Source organism: Antennarius striatus, chromosome 7 (assembly GCF_040054535.1).
Source record: "Antennarius striatus isolate MH-2024 chromosome 7, ASM4005453v1, whole genome shotgun sequence".
Classification (NCBI taxonomy): Eukaryota; Metazoa; Chordata; class Actinopteri; order Lophiiformes; family Antennariidae; genus Antennarius; species Antennarius striatus.
In genome coordinates, this window is record NC_090782.1 from 1410562 (window position 1) to 1431028 (window position 20467).

General features: G+C 41.7%; 1 protein-coding gene and 1 long non-coding RNA gene across 2 annotated transcripts in view; one reads left to right on the forward strand and one right to left on the reverse strand.

Annotated features, from left to right (window-relative positions):
• Positions 1–1850: 1850 nt before the first annotated feature.
• Positions 1851–5581, reverse strand: LOC137598564 (uncharacterized). Its single transcript, XR_011036701.1, has 2 exons — positions 5449–5581; positions 1851–2431 (listed from the first exon to the last, which is right to left on the reverse strand). It is a non-coding gene; the product is annotated as an uncharacterized lncRNA (long non-coding RNA).
• tbl1xr1a (TBL1X/Y related 1a) overlaps positions 5526–20467 on the forward strand; it is a 57586-nt gene continuing 42644 nt past the window's right edge. Inside the window, exon 1 of the mRNA XM_068318837.1 lies at positions 5526–5802. The gene's annotated coding sequence lies outside the window, so the exon portion shown is untranslated. The remainder of the gene's footprint in view (positions 5803–20467) is intronic.

Here is a 20467-nt window from a genome sequence, read left to right on the forward strand (position 1 = left end):
CCTGTTGAAGCTGCTGCCCCCGCGACCCGATTCCGGATAAGCGGTGGAAGATGGATGGATGGGTGAATGGATGGGTGAATGGATGAATGGATGGATGAATGGATGGATGAATGGACATTTAAATATAATTAACTTTTATCATAAATATCATCATGAGTTCTGGCCTTGCTGGCCCTGTCTCATCTTTGAATAATGTGTTAGCAACAAGTATCATGGCGCACAAATGATCTTTGACTTAGAAAGAGGTGAGTTTGATATCAAATATTTTTATTTGAATTTTTTAATTTTATATAACATAATTTTTAAAAAACTGCATAATGTAAACAATAGTCTTTTTTTTTTTGGAAAATGCAACTTTTGTAACACAACACCTGAGCAGTGCTATTTTTAGGTCATGACCTGCGGGCTCGATAAGGGGTCCTCGGGGGTGCCTGGTCGCTCGTGGGCACAGCGTTGGTGACCTCTGGTTTAATGTATGTGTTGTGTTTGCAGAGCATTGACAAAGAAGACATGAGTCACTCCTACACTCCTCATCATGTGACTTCAGTAACCCACCTTTACAATTCAACCACACTGGTACATTATTAGTGTGACTGGTCATTTGTGTGAATCCACTCCCACAGTCTTTGGTTCCTCCAAACCCCCCCCCCCCCAGTTTCATCCATCAGTAATTGTCCTTAACTCTGCTAACAAACCCACAAAAAAACAAAAACCTTGCTGGAGACAGCGGGTTATGCAGAATGACTCCTGCTATCAGAGTTGTGAGGAGTCCTAATTTACCTGGGATGGAGGCTGTGTGGATGTCACGCCCCCCCACCCCCTTCACATTATTATTATTGCAAATGAAAGTTCTTGGCTGTAAAACAACTGTAACACGGATCAGTGACCTCAAGCTGCCCCAAACAGATTAAACTCCGGCTCGGTTGGAGGTGTTGCAAAAACTATTCTGAGGTTACTGACATCATGTAATTTATTAAAACATAAAAAAGCTTATTATCGTTTAAATATTTATGTAAAGATTTTCACCTCATTCAAACTTGGATCGCGAGACCGTTTGCCCGTTTCACACCATCAGCGTAGGTCTGGAGTGTGGTTGGAACACTTCTAATTGAGTCTGATTGGACATGTTTACTGGTTTTAAGGTTTTGATTGGACATGTTTACTAGTTTTAAGCATCACATGGTAATGTGGGATAGTTCTTGACAATTGGGTGGTTTTCTTTGATGACAAGTGATGTATTGTTTCCTTCCTCTGCTCCATGTGCAACAGGTGTGACTGAGGTATACAGTATGAGCCACTGAGTGTAGTAGGCTTGCTCAAACACGTACCATAATGATGTACGTTTTGATATATAGTTTTGAACCAGATTTTTTTAAACTCTGAGCAGATGTTTGGTACATGATGCCATTATTTTAATTATTTTCTAGCATGAGTGACAGAAGTTATTTTCATCGCTCAGTATGGGACTACTTTGTGCAGTGGCTGTATGGACATAGTAGTAATGAGGGTAATACAGTTCTTGTGATCTCCATGTGGTTTTATGTGTCTTCAATGCCATTGCCCATCATTACATATTTGAAAAGGCCAGGAACACACACAGCACGGGGCCTTGGATGGCGTTGACCATCATAAAAATCTGATTGGCCATCATAAGTTTCACTCCATCATCCTTAAGTATGATTGGGTATCTGCTAATGGAAGGCGGGACCTTGGTTCAACCCAACTGCACAGCCATTCCAAGGCAGGACCAGTGCAACTTTAAACAGTCTGTGTAAACACACTGGAGGTGGAATGGGCTTCTGTTTGGTTCCAGGAAGTAACAACACGAAAACACATGAGCCAACACAAGGTTCAAATGCAAATGCTTTTATGCCCAAATTTGGCTAACATGTAACAGGAAAGGTTCATCTGGATACAACATCTGTGAGACCGGACCTCGTTCTTTACCACGTGTTGGCAGATGGATACAACATCAGTGAGACCGGATCTCGTTCTTTACCACGTGTTGGCAGATGGATACAACATCAGTGAGACCATATCTCGTTCTTTACCACGTGTTGGCAGATGGATACAACATCAGTGAGACCATATCTCGTTCTTTACCACATGTTGGCGGATGGATACAACATCAGCGAGACCGGATCTCGTTCTTTACCACATGTTGGCGGATGGATACAACATCAGTGAGACTGCATCTCATTCTTTACCACGTTTTGGCGGATGGATACGACATCAGTGAGACCGGATCTCGTTCTTTACCACATGTTGGTGGATGGATACAACATCAGTGAGACTGGATCTTGTTCTCATTGGTGGAGTAAAGATGTAGCTCCTGTGCTCCCGTGACTTTTGCGTTTCTTTTCCTCCTTTATCATTTATACGTAACTTCAGTGACGTGCAGTCAGGGGAGGCAGGGAAGGCATGACCTCACCTGACATCATGAAAGAAGAAATGAAAAAATGGAAGAAATAAATTAGTTATATTTATCCAGTGATGTGTATACTATTTTTTTCCATTTAACATCACCAATTCTACATTATTTTTACTCAAAATTGCTGAATTTTCACATTTCACATGGGGGTGGCAGTGTCTAAGCGGTAGAGCAAAACGTCTTAAGACCAGACATGGGCCAGCCATTGGTGGCTCGACTCCCGCTCCCGCCAGACATCTTCGGACTGTGAGATGATAGTGGGGGGTGTCAGCTCACCTCCCGGCCATTGCCGAGGCGCCCCTGAGCAAGGCGTTGTCCCCCTCACAAGCTGCTCATTGGGGCACACCCTGAAGTCACAACCCATCACTCCGTCTCCCCCAGTACTGAATAATGTGATTAATTGCATGCCAACAGGCCCCTTGTGTGTTGTGTTTACAGGGGCCCGTATACAGTGTTTGTGTGTGCGACTAACACATATAGTGTATATATGCATGTACAACGGAGTGTAAAAGACAATTTCCCCATTTGTGTGGACAATAAAGTGTAATTTAACCTTTTAAATTTACCGCCGAAATATTGATTAGAGACCTGTGGTGAGACACCATTCAGCCGAGCCTCACCGTGGATTGATCAATGACTCCACTAGCTGTGCTGGTAGTAAAACAGTGATACCGTAATGCCATCTCTTTAAATGTCACGATTAAAATGTTCAAACATGTTTGCTATATGAACTAAATTTCCATAATTTAGCTAATCTATAGTGGTTCCTCTACTTACGAATGTCTCTACTTAAGAATGTCTCTACTTACGAAATTTCTCAGCAGGAAAATATTATCTCTAGTTACGAAAGAAATTTCGACTTACGTAATGCAAAAACACAGTATCGGCTGATACTTGAATCTCCCACAGGCTCCTGAATGTAACATTCTCGTAGCAGCTTTACCATTGGCTATTACCTATTACGTATCTTCCTGGCATCCCATTGGCTAAGAGGGATGCCACTCCACCTCTGTGTGGAGCTGGAACGGTTCTTATGGAGTGTCTCTGCATTCGGCACTCGACCAGTGAGGTAGTCTGATAGTTTTGCGCAGATATGATAACTTTTTGAGTACTTTTTTGCTGTGGACCCCAAGAAAGTGACGGAGAAAAGAGGAAAAGAAAAGACGAAGAAAAGAGTTTTTTTGTCCATACAAATACAAATCAAGAGATGATAGAAAAGCCTGAAAAAGGGATGCGTTTGGTTGATCTCACCAAAGAATATGGCCGTAATGCATCTACAATCACCACGTTATTAAAACAAGAGGAAGTTTAAGGAGTTTAAGGCGTCGCGTGGGTGGTTGGAGAAGTTCAGAAGGAGGACTGGAATTCACTCTGTTGTTCATGGGGGGGCAAGAGGGCATGAACCAAAGAGGGCAAAAAACAATGAGGACAGCAGTTAAAAGGTAAATGACCATCATTATTATTCTTTACTCTATTCTTTGTTTTTTACGTTATACACAACTCTCATTTATTGTGTAATAATCTAATTATAACATGTATTTGTTACATTCGTCGAAGGTGCGTCCTGTAGCCCAGTGCCCCTTCTAGTGTGGAAAATAAATAATTTTTTAAAATTCAGATTGCTTATTTGTGTGTTACAGTTTGTACTGTAAATAATTCTGCTCTAAAACTTTAAACATAACCCACTCACTGTTGCTAATTAAATGGTGAATAAGTTTAACTGTAGGTTCATATTTTTGTAAATCTAAATCTAATTATGAAATCAGTGCCTCACCAGCCATGAACCTCACCACCAACACTGCATAACTTATACAGTGGTACCTCTACTTATGAAATTAATTGGTTCCGGAAGAACTTACATAAGTAGAAAATTACGTAAGTAGAGATGCGTTTTCCATGCAAATGCCCTAATCCGTTCCAAGACCCCAAAAATTCCGACATACTGTAAATGTTTTATAAAGCATAAAAATGCATCAAAACATGTAACAAATACATGTTATGATTAGATTATTACACAATAAATGAGAGTTGTGCATAACGTAAAAAACAAAGAATAAAGAATAATAATGATGGTCATTAACCTTTTAACTGCTGTCCTCATTGTTTTTTGCCCTCTTTGGTTCATGCCCTCTTGCCCCACCATGAACAACAGAGTGAATTCCAGTCCTCCTTCTGAACTTCTCCAACCACCCACGCGATGCCTTAAACTCCTTAAACTTCCTTTAGTTTTAATAACGTGGTGATTGTAGATGCATTACGGCCATATTCTTTGGAGAGATCAACCAAACGCATCCCTTTTTCAGGCTTTTCTATCATCTCTTGATTTGTTTGTACGGACAAAAAAACTTTTTTCTTCGTCTTTTCTTTTCCTCTTTTCTCCGTCACTTTCTTGGGGTCCATAGTGAATACTCTAAAAGTTAATATATTTATGTAAAACTATCAGAACACCTCAGGGGTCGATGGTGAATGAGGAGGACGCTGCATAGACACCTATCTAGCTCCACACAGAGGTCCCTCTGAGCCAATGGGATGCCAGGAAGATATAATACTAGGTAATAGCCAATGGCAGAGCAGCTATAAGAATGTTGTGTTCAGGAACCTGTGGGAGCTGCCAGTATCAGCCGATACTGTATTTTACCTTTTGTAACTCGAAATTCTGTCGTAACTAGAGGCAATATTTTCATGCTGAGAAATTAAGTAAGTAGAGACATTCGTAAGTAGAGGTACCACTGTATATTATAAAGTATGCATTTCTATTAGTTGATAATAAATAAATAATAATAATAATGTAGGTGGTTTGGGGCTTTTTAACAGGTCTGTGATGTGTAAATGATGTTAGTTATCTTAAAAGCGTAGAATGTGACTTAGCGCCAGTGACCGATGACTTCAACTGGGTTCTGTGGGTGTTACCGTAGCAACACGCAGCAGCTGCTCCAGCAGAGAGGAACATTCAGAGTGATGTAGCTCGATGCTAACGCTTGCTCCGGAGCATTATCGCGCCATCACGCGACACCCACCTTGATGTTTGTGAGTGGCGCGCGCTTCCCGCGGCGCGCGGCTCGGGCCTGGCTCATTTTCGCCTGGCGGGTCAGGCCGTGTGTTCCGGCTGAAGCGTCGGGCTCCTCCGCAGCAGCACAGCCTCGGTCCGGCGCAACGCCCGCTCCAGCTCGCCTCGCGGGGATCTACCAGCATACATGCCCGTGTTCCCGCCACACGTCGGTCAGTGGGGATCCTCAGCGCCGCCGGGCCGGGTCGGAGGGCCGTTATAACGCCTTTTGGAGCTCTGATACGCGCTAGGAGACGGCGGTGGTGGAGGAGATTCCATATTAGGAGCAGAGAGAAGGCACCCCTCGTGTGCTTTGGAGCTCCTGGTGAGTGTTCCCCGGGTCTCCACGCCCCTACCGCCGCTATAATCTACACACGTGTGCGCTGGGTCCACGGGTGTCACCGCGCGAGCTCTGCGCGGGTTATTGCGCTGTTTTGTGCCTTTATTTTGACATTTTCGCTCCGTGTGGGGGATGGGCAGCGGCAGCGCGTGAGTAGACGCGCGCGCACGCGGCATGTGTTCACAGGGCAGCGCTGTGGTTGGCTGGTTGGTGAGCGCGCGCTTCCTTCCTGCAACTACTGCACGCGCTGAAACAAAAAACAAAATAACGACATTCCAGTCATCGTTCGGTCTGAGCCAAAAATACCAAAAAACAAAAAAATGTCCAAAAATATTCATCATTTAGTGAGTTTCTCAGCCCAAGTTCACGTTCAAACTTTTTAAAAAGGGTTTTTTTTAGTTCAGTTAATTTTGTTACATTTTAAAAACAATGAACTTTGTGTTTGAATGTATTTTTTAATTCTGTTGAAGGAAATGTTTTTGAGAATTCCGTTAATATCAAACCATGAAAAAAGTCAGTATTTTGTCCCCTAGTGACCAGTTTGACATGTTTGTCACACATGAAGGCTCTGCTGCTGTTTTCTATGGATACTGACTGTAGTTGTCTTTTCAGTTTACTTTACATTTTTTATATCCATGCATTAATGGAAACAGACACATCATTTCCAAATGTTACATTATCAATAGTTCATTTCCAAATGTTACATTATCAATAGTTCATTTCCAAATGTTACTTATCAATAGTTCATTTCCAAATGTTACATTATCAATAGTTCGGGAATGTCGACATAAATGACTTCAGTGAAGACTCAAAAATAGAATACAGGTAGTCCTCAACCTGTGAACACAATTGGTTCCGAGAGGTTGTTCATAAGCTGAATTGTTCCTGACTGTTTGTTTATTAAATTTCAATCTCTAATCTCCATTTGTGGTCATTTAAATGTCATAACTACTATAAATACTAAAGTTCTGTACTGTATGGCTGACCAGAAACAATTAAAGGACATTAAAACAACACATAGTAATAGAATACTGTGGTACAGTAATGTAACCTAGCTTTAGACTCCAACCCCTGGGTTGTAGACTGGTACCGGTCCATGGGTTAGTCGGTATTGGGTCGTACAGAATACATAACCTATGTTATTTCTGTTCCGCTATGCTAAAACTGCTAAGCTAGCTACAATGAAAAACAAACTTGTAGGGCGGCAGTGGCTCAGTGGTAAAGCGGGCGGTAGAACGGGTCGTTCTATGATTTAAGATCGGCGGTTCGATTCCCGCTCCCGCCCCCCCAAAAAATACCCGGATGTGAGCCGACAGTGGGAGGTGTCAGCTCACCTCCGGAGCACTGCTGAGGCACCCTTGAGCAAGGTGCCGTCCCCTTTACAAATTGTTCATTTGAGGCGCACCAAGAAGGAGCTGCTGCCACTCTACCTCCCCTGCATGCCTACAGCCCCCCTGTGTGTGTGTGATACAGGGGCCTGTACTCACAAATATGTATGCATGCGTTTGAATCAGTATCTCGAGTGTGCGTTCTTAATTTCCCTTCAGGGATCAAACAAGTGTATAAAATTTAAAAAAAAAAAATTTTGGAAAGTTTCTTTGCACAGAATAAAAGAACAGTAATAACAGTCATGATGAACAGTGAAGTATTAAAGGTACAAAGACTGACGCTCTGAGATGGTCACAGAAACAACAACAAACAACAACAATAGGGCGAGACGAGTGTTGGAGATGCGCGAAAGTATCTCCGAATGTTCGTAAATTGGATGTTCATGTCTTGAGGAGTACCTATAATGGCGACAGTATGAACTGTAATTTACTTACTGAATAAATAGTGGTGAAAACAGAGGCAATGGTGGTGGTCTGTAAGTCGAAAAAATACCCTACGCTGAGTGGAATTTTCCCCTCAACATTTTTCTTCTTTTGGTGCGCCTTTTCCGTATCTTACCCGAGTTATTGCCACACCGCCCTCAGTGATTTCTGTCTTGTATCGGCAAACTCTGAAAACACCCACAGATACGTTGGAATTGTACACTAAGTACACAAAGGCGCTGTGTTTAGGATAATGGGTTTTTGCATGTGCAGTAGTCAAATAGAGATAGTTTGTAGTAGGTAGGTTCCAGACTGTCAACCTGTACGTGTTTTCAGTTGCAGGCACACATTTCAACATTAGTATACATTTCCATAAACTACACCATGACTGTAGAATTTAAGATGAAACGTAAAGATTGCTCGACATACCAAAATAACGGCAGAAGACGACTTTGGCCGATCTTGATGATTTCTTTTGTTCAAAGCATTTTGTGTTGGTCAACTTAGATTAACTGTGAATTTATGCAAATAAAAATTGTATTTAATTTCTTCACCTCTTATTATCAGTAACAACTTTAGTGTTATATATTTTGTAAATTAGATTGTCTTGTCTCGTGTGTGTAAGTTTCAGATGATTAAATAGTTCCTCTGAGGTTTGTAGAATATTGTCCTTTCACTCTGCAGGAGAATAGCTGTTCTTTAATGTTGTGTTAAATGATAAAATCTGATTACATTTGTAATCACGTTTTACATGTTGTTGTGGTATATCAGGCTTCAGGAACACGGACTGCTTTTAGAAGTTCTGCATTTACAGGTGCACGACAGATGTGCAAGTCAGCAGTCAGCTGGTCGTCAGTCGTTATGGTGTTAGAGCAGAAAAGATGAGGCAACTCTTCATCTGGTCTACATTTATAGTTGTGTGTTGAGGAAGATTTCATTTCTAGAGCTGGGCTGTCTACCAATTGCACAGGAATGATTGTCTCCGACGTGCAGTGTGTAATTATTACCACCTCCTGATGAAGTGGACAGTCAGACTGTGTTGAGAGCATAATTTAAAGCCAAAACTCCTGCAAATGTATGGATCAGTAAACATCCTCAATAAAGTATGTTGTCATTTGTAATTATGTGTCCATTATGCTCTACTGTGGGTCCTTCATGTTGTCACGGACACGGGGGGATTTGATAAAATCTGCTGGTCAGAGGTGAAAGTCAGTGCTACACTGAACCTTTCCAGTTCTTATAACTGCAATATTTCAGTATCCCCCAGGTAGAATTTGGATATATTCAGCAAAAAATGTCGAACTGAAGTCAATGGTGATCTTGATTTACTGGGGACAGGCTGCTATGATGTAACAAGACTTGTTTTATAGATATATATATATATATATATATATATATATATACTTTATTAATCCCGGAGGAAATTGCACATATCCACTGCTCAGGCATTACATAATGAATAAATACTGGATAAACACCAGGAGAAAAAGAAACACTGACACCACAGGACATACACTACACTAACAGACACATGCAGCATTAACAGGACATATACTAAACTATAACTAAAATATAAACAGTATAAAATTAAATCCATTCAACTGCGTGCTGATCTTGCCACCTCCCCCCCGCTCCTCTTGAGAGAGTCATTGTACCCCCTGATGGCACGGGGCACAAAGGAGGACCTCAGCCTCTCTGTGGAGGTGTTGTGTGACAGCAGTCTGCCGCTGAAGGTGCTCCTCTGCTGGGAGATTATTACTATGCATAATTAAATAATTCATACAGTAACTGTAATTTTCACACGAACATCTAAATACTGAAAAATCATGTATTATATAAAATATTGTATTTAAAGATCAATTTCTCTCTATAGAAATACTCTCTGACTATTATAGGGCTTTGGGTCCTAACTGATTTGTCCATTGGTGTAGTTTTGGTCTTTCTGTTCCTGCTACAGAAGCTATCTCTGTAGCTGAAAGCAGTCTTACTGGAGTGTGTAAAGATGTATGGACACATCGGTTTGTTTTCTTGTGACGGCAAAGAGAAAAAAGAAAACAAAGTCTGATATTATTGTTTTATCGAGGAATTTCCACGGGTTCCCGCTAGTCATCATCGACTGCGATGAAATTCTGGCACATTTTTGAATGTGTTGAACTGATGCTGGACACCAGTGTGTAAAGACGTATGGGGATGTGATTGGTGTCTGATAGACACCTCACATTGGCCCGTTTTCCCAGACTGCTTCTGTCAATGCATATCTGAAGGGGCAGTAACGTGGTTTCTCTGGAGATGGCCTCTTGTTTCTCTTGCAGCTTGAGGCCATGTCCACACATCCAAAACGAAACTTTTTTCATCCCACATAGAAAAAAAATTTGCATCCACACGACAGCGTTTTCGTAAAAATCTCCGTCCACACGTAACCGTATCAGTGTTTTGATCAACACGTTTATAAGCAGAACAACTCTGAGAACGACAGGAGAGAGGACCGGGACGTGTGGAAGTTCACTCCGTTCCTCCTGGAGGACGACCTCCATCAGAGTTCTCCACCAGGGGGCAGCGCATCCCGGTCCGACCCAGAACTGGTGTTGGCGTCTTTGGCGAGGAACGTGAACGAGTGACTGAATAAACTTTGTGACTCATAAAAAAAGAAACAGACAAACAAATATTTAACTGTCAAGTATCAACGCGTTTTCGACTGTTATACATCAGAAAATAGCCGGTTTTAACTCCGTCCATTCTGTTTGTATATATAGACATGGGTCACACTCACCAGATGTCACGGCGGTTTTTGTCGCAGGGACACGCCCCCCGGATAGAAAACAATTCAGTTACAGTGTCCACACGACAATGCAGACCCGGCATTTTCACAAAATTTCACTTTGGTTGGCGTTTTCAAAAAGTTACGTTTTCGTCCCGGATATCTGCGTTGTCGTGTGGATGGAAGGCGTAACCGCAACAAAAAAGTTGTGTTTTCAAAAAGATCTAGCACCGTGTGGACCGGGCCTCAGAAAGCTGGATGTGTACATTTAAATGTTTAACACACCTAAGCAGAAACAACACTATTAGCTTCTATCACATTTGCTGACTTGTCCTCAATATCAGGACACAAAATGTGATTATTTACAGGGCAGGCAGCTGAGTCATGTTATCAACACAGGACACATTGATTAGATGCTGTATTCAGTGGCTGCGTGGCGGAGCAGCAGTTATGTAAGCCCTGGTCGTCAGCGCTGTGAATTAAAGAGGCAAAGACAGAGTGGACAGAGAAGGGCAGTGAGGGAAAATGTCTTTCTTGGATGAAGAGACGCAACAGAGACCAGCTATTGATTTTGTACATAAGTAATGAGGAGCAGAAATCATTTTGATTACTAATGATATGAATAATCGTACGTCCACAGTGAGCTACATGTAGCACCAGCAGCTCCATTGAAATTGGCTCTGTGTTGTAAAGGTCATGGGTTTGAGGGAAGGGCGTGGCCACAGTGCTATGAACACCCGTCTAGTTCCATGAAGTACAATAAATAAACAAACACAGGGGGTCACGTTGCTGCTAATGAAGAGCAGGAACTGAGTGGTGCGTGGAGGGCTTTACCCAAACCACAGCCGCTGTTCCTCAGTGAGTCACAGCTGGATGATTATAGTGACGACTCTCAAACCCTAATAATCATAGTTTACATTGTTAATCAGGGTTTGGGACTCAACCAGTTTTTCCCGTCTAGTTCGGTGTATGAACTTTAACTGAATTAATTTTCTGTGACCTGAGTGAACCAACGATTTGCTGGCACCATGATTACAGCATTTCCCCCCCCATAAGGCGCACCTAAAAGCCTTACTTGTGAAAAAAGTTTTGAAATAGGCCATTCATTGAAGGTGTGCCTTATAGTCCAGTGCACCTTATAGTGTGGAAAGTACTGTAGCAGAATCCCTGAGGTGGTTGATAAGCTCCACCCCACCGGGTGATACTATTAGTAATCAATGCCACGCCAGACCGATCGATGTCCGCCAGAGAAAAGACTCTGTCAGAGAGCTGGTGGTGTAGTGTTCAAGGAACCGGTCTCATTTAGTTGGTACAAACCACACAGCACTAATGGACTGTGTTTTTATTCATTGTGTTTAATTATTTTAATGAAGAACATTCTGTACACACATTTTTGGGCGGCTGCTGTCTCTCAGTGTACTGCTACCTAGTCTGACTTCATACCAATCTGGTTCAAAAATGTTCTTATGGCCCAGTTGGCAGCTCACACACATTCAGTAGTGTTATTGTGTACGTGATGTCTGTCTAACAATGGATGGATGAAGTAATATCTAATCAGGTATGAGTCAAACGGCTCAGGGGGGAGTGGAAGGTGAAGGAGGCTGCAGTGGAGGTGGTTCCTCCATGGTGATTGGGGATTCCTTTGTGCATACTTTGCACACTACTCACACATTTAGACGTTCACTCACTCCATTGTCAAGTTCCTAAACTTTGATTTACGGCAGGACGTTGAAAAGTGTACTATATCAGCTATGTGTATGGAACAAAGACAACTGAAAATACGAAGGCTATTACCTGCTATTCAAACACAAGTGATAACGACAACCGGCATGAGCAGCAAACTCAGGAACCACTCTTCCCAGGATCCCTCTGTGAGTGGACAGGACGTGGGGTTAGAACTATCCACAAAAGGTTTGTTAAACTTCAACCCAGACGGAAAGAAATCAGTTGTGTGAGGAACAACAGATTGACAAAGTGTGGGGTAACACACACACACACACACACACACACACACACACACACACACACACACACACACACACACACACACACACACACAGCCTAACTTCCATATGTACACAACTGACAGCGGTCATATTGTGTGTGTGGCAAACCCAGGAGTCAAGTTCATGGCTGTGAAGAATGCCCCCGCCCCCACCCCGCTTTGATGTTTACAGGCCTGCAGCTCCTCTTCCTCTGCTGCAAAGCACTGAGGGAGATTACTTAAACTCTGCATTCCTTCCCGTTTCACTGTATGCACAATGTTTGCGATAGTTGTGTTGGCTCATGACAGCTAATACTAGTATTGATCATGACTAAATAATTGGAACTCAATCAGACAGTTAATATTAATTGATCCAAAGCATTTGGAAAATGAATGGTTTTGCAAAAGAAAAAGATGCTTGGTCCTGCAGTCAAGTATTAATTAATTGTTAAATAAATTATGTATATATAATATACATACTAGCAGGAACCCGTGTAAATTGCACGACAAACAATAATATCAGACTTCATACCAAACGTGAAAACACTCAGAAATCGTTTTCTGTGTCATTCCAGCCGTTTGGACTCTCTGCTCAAAAACTATTATCGGAACAGTTATGACATTCTAATATTATGTTAACTGGGAAGTCCATGTGTAATTATTTTTTCTCCTAACATAACAGATGACTTACGCCATTTTGTTCACGTGATTCCTTCTGAGAGATGCGCCATGATTGGTTTGGTGCTTGATTGACAGGTAGTGGGGGAGTTGGTAACAGCGTGACAACGTGAGCCTTTTCAAGTGAAAGTATTAAATATATAGGTGGGGAGATATATGGTCAGACATGACACCTGCTTTATAAGGTTCTGAAGGCTACAGCCCTAAGTAAATTAATAGTTTTATCCTTAAACATGCACTCATAGATATCATCAGTAGGCAACTATAATATCGTATTCATAATGGAGAGCTTGTGCAAAACTTAAATTTTCACATTTTAAATAGTAGATACTTTAATAATCCCGGAGGAAATTGCACAAATATGCAAGTATCTGATTAATGCCAACAAAATCCATGGGAGTATTGTGATTTAACTTTTTCATTAGTTGGTAGTTAGAGAAACTTTGAGTCTGGAGTGAGAAACTGGTGGCCTTGAAAGAATATGCATGGAGACAACACACATTACCAGTATCTGTAAATACAGGTAATCCTCAACTTAAGAACATTTGACTTACAAACATTTGGAGATGCACACAAACGTGTGCCGTCATATCCAACTATTGTCCTGCAGTTCCCATTTCTGCCACAACCCACATCGAGCAGCACTGCTGCGTACACGCAGCTACAACATCGTCTCCTCTCGGTGTTGTTTGTTGTTGCCTCTGTTAGCATCTCAGAGCGTCAGGTTTGTACCTTAGATACTTTCCTGTTCATCCATTTGTATTTTATTTGTTAACCTGTTATTTTAATGTCCTGTTATTGTTTCTGGTCAGTCTGAGGGAATAGAACTTTAGTACAGTCCGCCCTCGTTCCTTGTAGTTAATGTGTTCCAGGAACCACAGGCGAATAACAAAGTCCGCGATAGAGCGACAAACTATTTGTTATTGTTTACAGTAATTGAAACGTCTATGAACCCTCCCATACAGATATTAAACCACCTTCCGTCTGTATTACTGTTTCCCGCACTCTGATAGACCGTTTAAAGCGCTTTTGTCTCAGGGAAGTGCGCTGCGTTCCGAGACTCACTGAACGTAGTGCACTTCCAGGTGCCATTAGCCAATAGAATGCACGTACGTTATCATGTGACTACCTACTAAAAATCCGCAATGAGGTGATCACACGTGTTGATGCGCAAATATGCTAGGGATTACTGTATTAAGATTAGTAATGACATTTAAAAGACCTCAAATGCAGATTATAGATAAAAAATTAATAAGTACTTACCAACAATTCAACTTACAAACAACTAACAGTGTTGGTATGTTGAGGACTACCTGTACAGAATGCAGACCTGACTCGGTAAACATTCCTAAAGCCACAGCCGGTCCTACGGTCACTGTTGGAGAGTCTCACTTGCCATGAACAACGTTCGCTTTTTGCTGGAGATAACAGAACTTTTTCTAGTGAGCAGCTCCTGAAATGACCTTCCTTTGTAGTGTGCTGTTATTTTATTTTATGTTTTTTAGTTTGGAGTGAACATTATGTGAACTGCAAACTATTTACAGGTATATATCACAGTAAACACACTGAATGCTGTTTTTTATTCTTTAAGACATTAGCTTCTGCCGTAGTGTGTCACTGTTCTGTGCTTGATCATGATCTTTTGGACAAATACTTTATTTTCTATGCAGTCTGTTCTGTTTGTTTCTTCATAGTAGTCCAGTTTATCCAGGTTGTGCCAAACGTGTAGAGTAGATTCAGCTCTGCAACACTTGCTGGCTCTATGAATAGGTTCCTCTGCGTGTTTTATGCTCCCTGATTCACTGAGTAGCTTTCAAAGGCTTGTTTTGTTACTCAGACACACTGATCTGCTGCTGCATTCTCAAGTCACTTCAACTAAATAGTTTTTAGATTAATTATATTTATACAGCAATGTACAATCAGTCCACATCACTTTCGTACTCATTATTATAACTTGGAATTAATTCCCACCACTTTTTCCTGCCATACACGGTGTCTTGAATTGTGTTTGGTGTTATAACTGTTCCATTCATCCAGTCTAACAACTGCTTGGCTGTCAGCTGACTCATCATGTCCAGCCACGGTGCAGGCCAGTGTGTACAGTGTGGCCCCACCCCATCTGTGTCAGTAGTACAATCAGATTCAGTGCACATGTATGCTTAATAATGCAGGTTCAGTCCCAGTGGAATCCTCATCACTGCTCATATTGTCTGAGCACTTCCTCAAAGCCCCTCCTGCCATGTGTGATGATCATCGGCTGTAAACTGTCACTTCCCTCACACGTTCTGATTGAACCAAAGGCTTTTATTTTGACAGTATCTGCAATGGGAACGCTCACTTCCTTTGAATAACGATGGGAACGCCCTGACGCAGCTGCTGTTCCTGTGTTGTCAGAGAGCAATGAAAGGGACGGAGCCGTTCTGCTGTTTGAAGGACGAGGTTGACCTGTCAGCACGAGAAGGCCGTGCCACAGCTTTAATGCACCTGGATAGCCGTGCTGCCAAAGAGGCTGCTGAAGGGATTCATTCAGAAAATGGCTGTTTTCTCTGTGTGCTAGAGATTTTTTCTGTTGGAGTAACGTCAGTTATCTAGACATGGCACCAGGTAGTTCTAATGGTGGTGACAGATAGAGCGCTCTGCTCTAGCAAGAACAATGGCCTTTAGATGGCACACAAAAGCTGAAGATGACCACCACACTGAAATTCTAGTATTTTTTCGAGCAATAAATACTTTCATAACATTAAATTATTTTCTAAGGCAGACAATCTTTTTTATGTGTATTAATAAATCAGCCTGGATGAGAGGAGAATTTCTGTCCAAAACAAGACCAACAGACATTCGGGGTTCTTTTCAAACCTACACTCATAACTCGAAGTGTTAGTGTAAAATAAAGGTGAGTAAGGGTTGGATTGGTCAGCCCTACAAAAGGCTCCTAACCATCAACATATAGTGTGAAACATTACGAATGTGTATTTTTATACTTCGGTCATAAATAGTCCTTCTAATGTGGACACACCCTTGATGGTTGCATAAAAAGACAGTCAGAGACCGCGACAATCCCTGAATTCAAAATTTCCTCCTGACCTACACATTTTTGTGCCTCTGGCTTCCTGAAAATGTTGCTTTTTGTTTTGTGATTATATCTCATCAGGTTTCAAAATGTGTACCTGAAAAGGTATAAAAGTGAAAAGTTGACCTTGACCTAGTTTTTCAAGGTCAAAGTTGTGATTTAATGTCCATCCCCCTGCCTCCCTGAATATAACACCTTTTCTTTCGTCTTTCTATTTTATCTGGTTCCTGAGTGTACAAAGTTGAAATTTGACCTTGACCAAGTTTTCTCAAGGTCATCTCATTTTCATCCCCTTTGCTGCCTGAGTAATGTGTATTTTCTTTCATCTTTCTATCTGCAGCGGTTGTGAAGATGTTTGCTGGACATTAACCAACGGACGGACACACACAAACACTGACGATAACGATACGTCACTGCTTTGAAGTGGGATGTGAAAACTCCCTGAAAGGTTTTCCAGTTTTTCTACAGATGATGATCAATCTGCAGAGTGTGAGATCATGTAGCTTCAAAGAAAGTAGCAGTAGTTGGATTTGGTCGGAGAAACACTAGTGTTGATGGTTGCAGATTGCTTTGTTGAAGACACTGTCTTGATTGGCTGTCAAGGTAGCCATCTCTTTGATCCACATTTTAAATATGAAGCTGGTTTGTGTGTTTTTTTTTGTAATTGGTATCGGTTACCATTGAACATATAAATAATTTCATATCAAAGACGCCTGACTTCTGATTATTGTTGATCGAGTTTTCCATCAAAGCAGTAGCCTATGCAGCAGCTGCTGTCAAAAGTGCTGCTGCAGTTGAGTTGGTAAAGACCCAAGAGGAAGTCAGCTGACTTGGCCAGAGGAAGTGCCTAAAGTGCACTCCGTCAACATCCACCACTCAAGCAGATGAGCATTAGAATACTGGAATGAAAAGGTTGACATTGTGTCCACTTCTTCATGCATTTAGGACTTTAGTATTAGCTTGATTTCCGTTGATATGACTTCATCTATGGAAACTTGGCCAGCTTGTTGATTCAGTTTCCACTTTGCATTTTAGTAACTATCAACAACGCAAATTGTGCTTCATGATAGAGGACATTATGATCTTATCATATACCATTACAAATGTAAAGTGGCGTACACAGATTGAAGAGAAGGCGTTGTTCTTTGGAGAAGGGAATGATCCATCACTCTTGCATATTTCACCATTTAATTACTGGGACATTGGGAACCTGATCCAAAACTGAATAGTTAACAAATATTTCATTTTGCTTCTGTTCAGTTGTTTCTCAATACACTTCAGTCGCTTCCATTCCCATGGTGATGGATTACCACTTCCATACCTGCCACTCAAAGGTTGGATGGGTAGTTCAAGCTGGACAATTTTAGGGATATGATCAGGTGTCTTCAGTTAATGTGAGAAAGGAGTCATTCATAATGAGCGATGCATTCTTCATGCAAAACGGTGTGAAAACCTTTCATTAATCAGTTTCCTCTGTTAAATAACGATGTGGCTTGTCTTAACGTCTGCTCCTCCAATTAACATGTTTTACTCAGTGGATTTTGTGTACTTAGTCTAGACTCACAATACAAGCACTACTTTGCCCAGATTTATTTTTGTACTCTAGCGGTGAGCCAGCAACAGATGCAAAGGAAAAGAAAACCATTTGTACTTGTCTCCAGTTTGGAGAAAGAGTGTGAAGTCTGGGTTCTTTACTGTTTTAGATCAACCCTAACGTAACAAGACAATGTTGATATTGTGATGTTTACAGAGCACTCGCTTCGTCTACGTTTGAGATCGCACACTGTAGCACTATCATGTCAATGCTGACCTTCTGCAGTGTATGGAGAGCCCATCACTGAAGTGCGTGTGTGTGTGTGGTAGTATTAGGACTAATTTATCTTACAAAACATGCAAACACTGCATCATCAGGGTCCAATGATGTCATGAAGCCTAGCAGAAGTTCTACTGGCTTTGGCTCTATCGGTGATGCTTCACCACGCTTCATCAGAGGCGTCAGTGGTGATGCTTCATCGGGGGCGTCAGTGGTGATGCTTCATCAGGGGCGTCAGTGGTGATGCTTCATCAGGGGCGTCAGTGGTGATGCTTCATCAGGGGCGTCAGTGGTGATGCTTCATCAGGGGCGTCAGTGGTGATGCTTCATCAGGGGCGTCAGTGGTGATGCTTCATCAGGGGCGTCAGTGGTGATGCTTCATCAGGGGCGTCAGTGGTGATGCTTCATCAGAGGCGTCAGTGGTGATGCTTCATCAGGGGCGTCAGTGGTGATGCTTCATCAGGGGCGTCAGTGGTGATGCTTCATCAGGGGCAGAAACCCAACCAAGGTAAACAGTGACTCAAATTCCCAGAAGGCAGTTGGAGAACCATCTGGAGCTGAGCTGCAATCCTCCTGCAGTCGGAGTCCGTCCTCATGATGGGGTCCTCCTCATTATCTAACACACAACATTGCTATCATCTGTAGAAGTCACTTGTTGGCATCCAGCAGATATGAAGAAAGTGTGACGCTCTACTCTGAATAGGAACAGTCAGAGGTTCTCACATGACCACAAGCTGAAGGATGGACAGAACAGTGTGTTTTTGTTTTTTCATTTTGCTCTAATTTAAGATATCCTGCTCCTTATTACATCCTGCTTTAAAGCGGCGATGTATTCTGATTGTCAATGTCAGTATGTTCGTCCGTCCGTCCGTCCGTTTGTCAGTTCGTCCGTTAGTATGTCCAGCAAATATCTTGAGAAGAGTAGGTCACTGTCAAATTTCAACTTTTGTACACTCAGGAACCGGATTAGATAAAAAGACGAGGGGAAAGGCCAGTGTGAGTAAGAGCATAGATCAAAGCTGCTGCTTTGATCTCTGAAAGTAGGTCAGAGCACTAGCTCTGATTGTTGACCTATGCAAGTCGCTGGATGTTGCAGTCTGTGACCGCCTTGTTGGATTTGAGAAGATTAAAGTTGCAGCCTTCTGGTCAAACCCTTTATCAACAACAGTTTGTCCAAGTCCTCACAGTTTGGTTTTTTTCCTCTTCAAAAATGTAATATAGCATAGTAATTAAAAATTTATATGTATTTGAATTTAAAACATAGTTTCAAAAAATTCAAAGAAGCTGAGATTCCTGAAAAAGAGACAAATATAAATTAAAGATCTACTTTTGTTGATATTTTGCTGATAACTGAATTGAAATTATCAACGTACAATATATACAAAAAGATGACAAAAACCGTAAAACGCCTAAACAACACTAGAACAGAGGTCAAGAAATCATGGCCGTGGAGAATGGGGAAGGAAGTAGTGAGCTAAGAGAAGGTATCAGCATATAAACACATGTTCAGTGACTGCCATGGCTCCTCAGGGTCTTATGCAATCCAGCAATGCTGTAATACTGCTCAGTCTGCAGCCCAAACGATTGTCATAGAATTTAAAATCTAACATTACAGGGTTCCCACAGGTGGTGACGATGGCAGGGTTCCTGCACTGCTTTGCTTTACATGTCACATGTGAATTATGGTCACCAGCTCTGGTGTGTTTTCTGACAAACTAGTTTAGCTGCCTGGTGTTTTTAGCTTCTCCTCTTGCAGTGACATACGTATTAAAGTCAGTGTTCAGTGAGACAAATGGAGTTATGGTGTGAGCATGCAGTAATTTCGGTGTGTTTTGTGGTCTTGTGGCATGAAGAGGTAGTGGAAATGACAAATGGGCCTTGCCTGCTAGCGGAGGGCTAGTCTGTATTCACTTCACCTCTGTTTTCTTTCCTGTGTTCTGCACTTTGCATTTTACTGAACCACCAATCAAGACATTTTGCAGTTGCTGTTGTGAATTTGACGTTGAGTTATGCTGAGTTATCCACCTGGTAGCAAACATAACTTCCTTCATTTGGTTAAGTTCATATGTTGGATGAACACTTAACTAGTAGCTAACATCCCGTTCACCTCCAGAAGCAAACATAATGACGCATCTGCAGTGTTCTTGTTAGCATGCGTCCTTGCGTCTTTGAAGCACATTTTTGGACAGGGACGCAGGACCATCAGACAACTTGCGTCTCTGGGAAGCAAGCTTTAAATAATTACAATAAAAAACCGATGCTACCTTTTTCTGTGATATCATATAGGGAAAAATGCACTTCCATTGAAGAAAAATATTCAGACTATCAATTTCTCCACTTAAATTTCAAACCCGGAATTCGCCATCATGTTTTGATCTCGTGCAAGTTTCTTGTCACAAGACTCACCTGTGTGATTGGTCATTTGAACGTTTGTGAACCCCCCCCATACTGATATTAAACCACTTTCTATCTGTATTACCTTTTCCCACACTCTGATAGTTAAAACACTTGTAAAATTGACACTTGAAAAGTGATA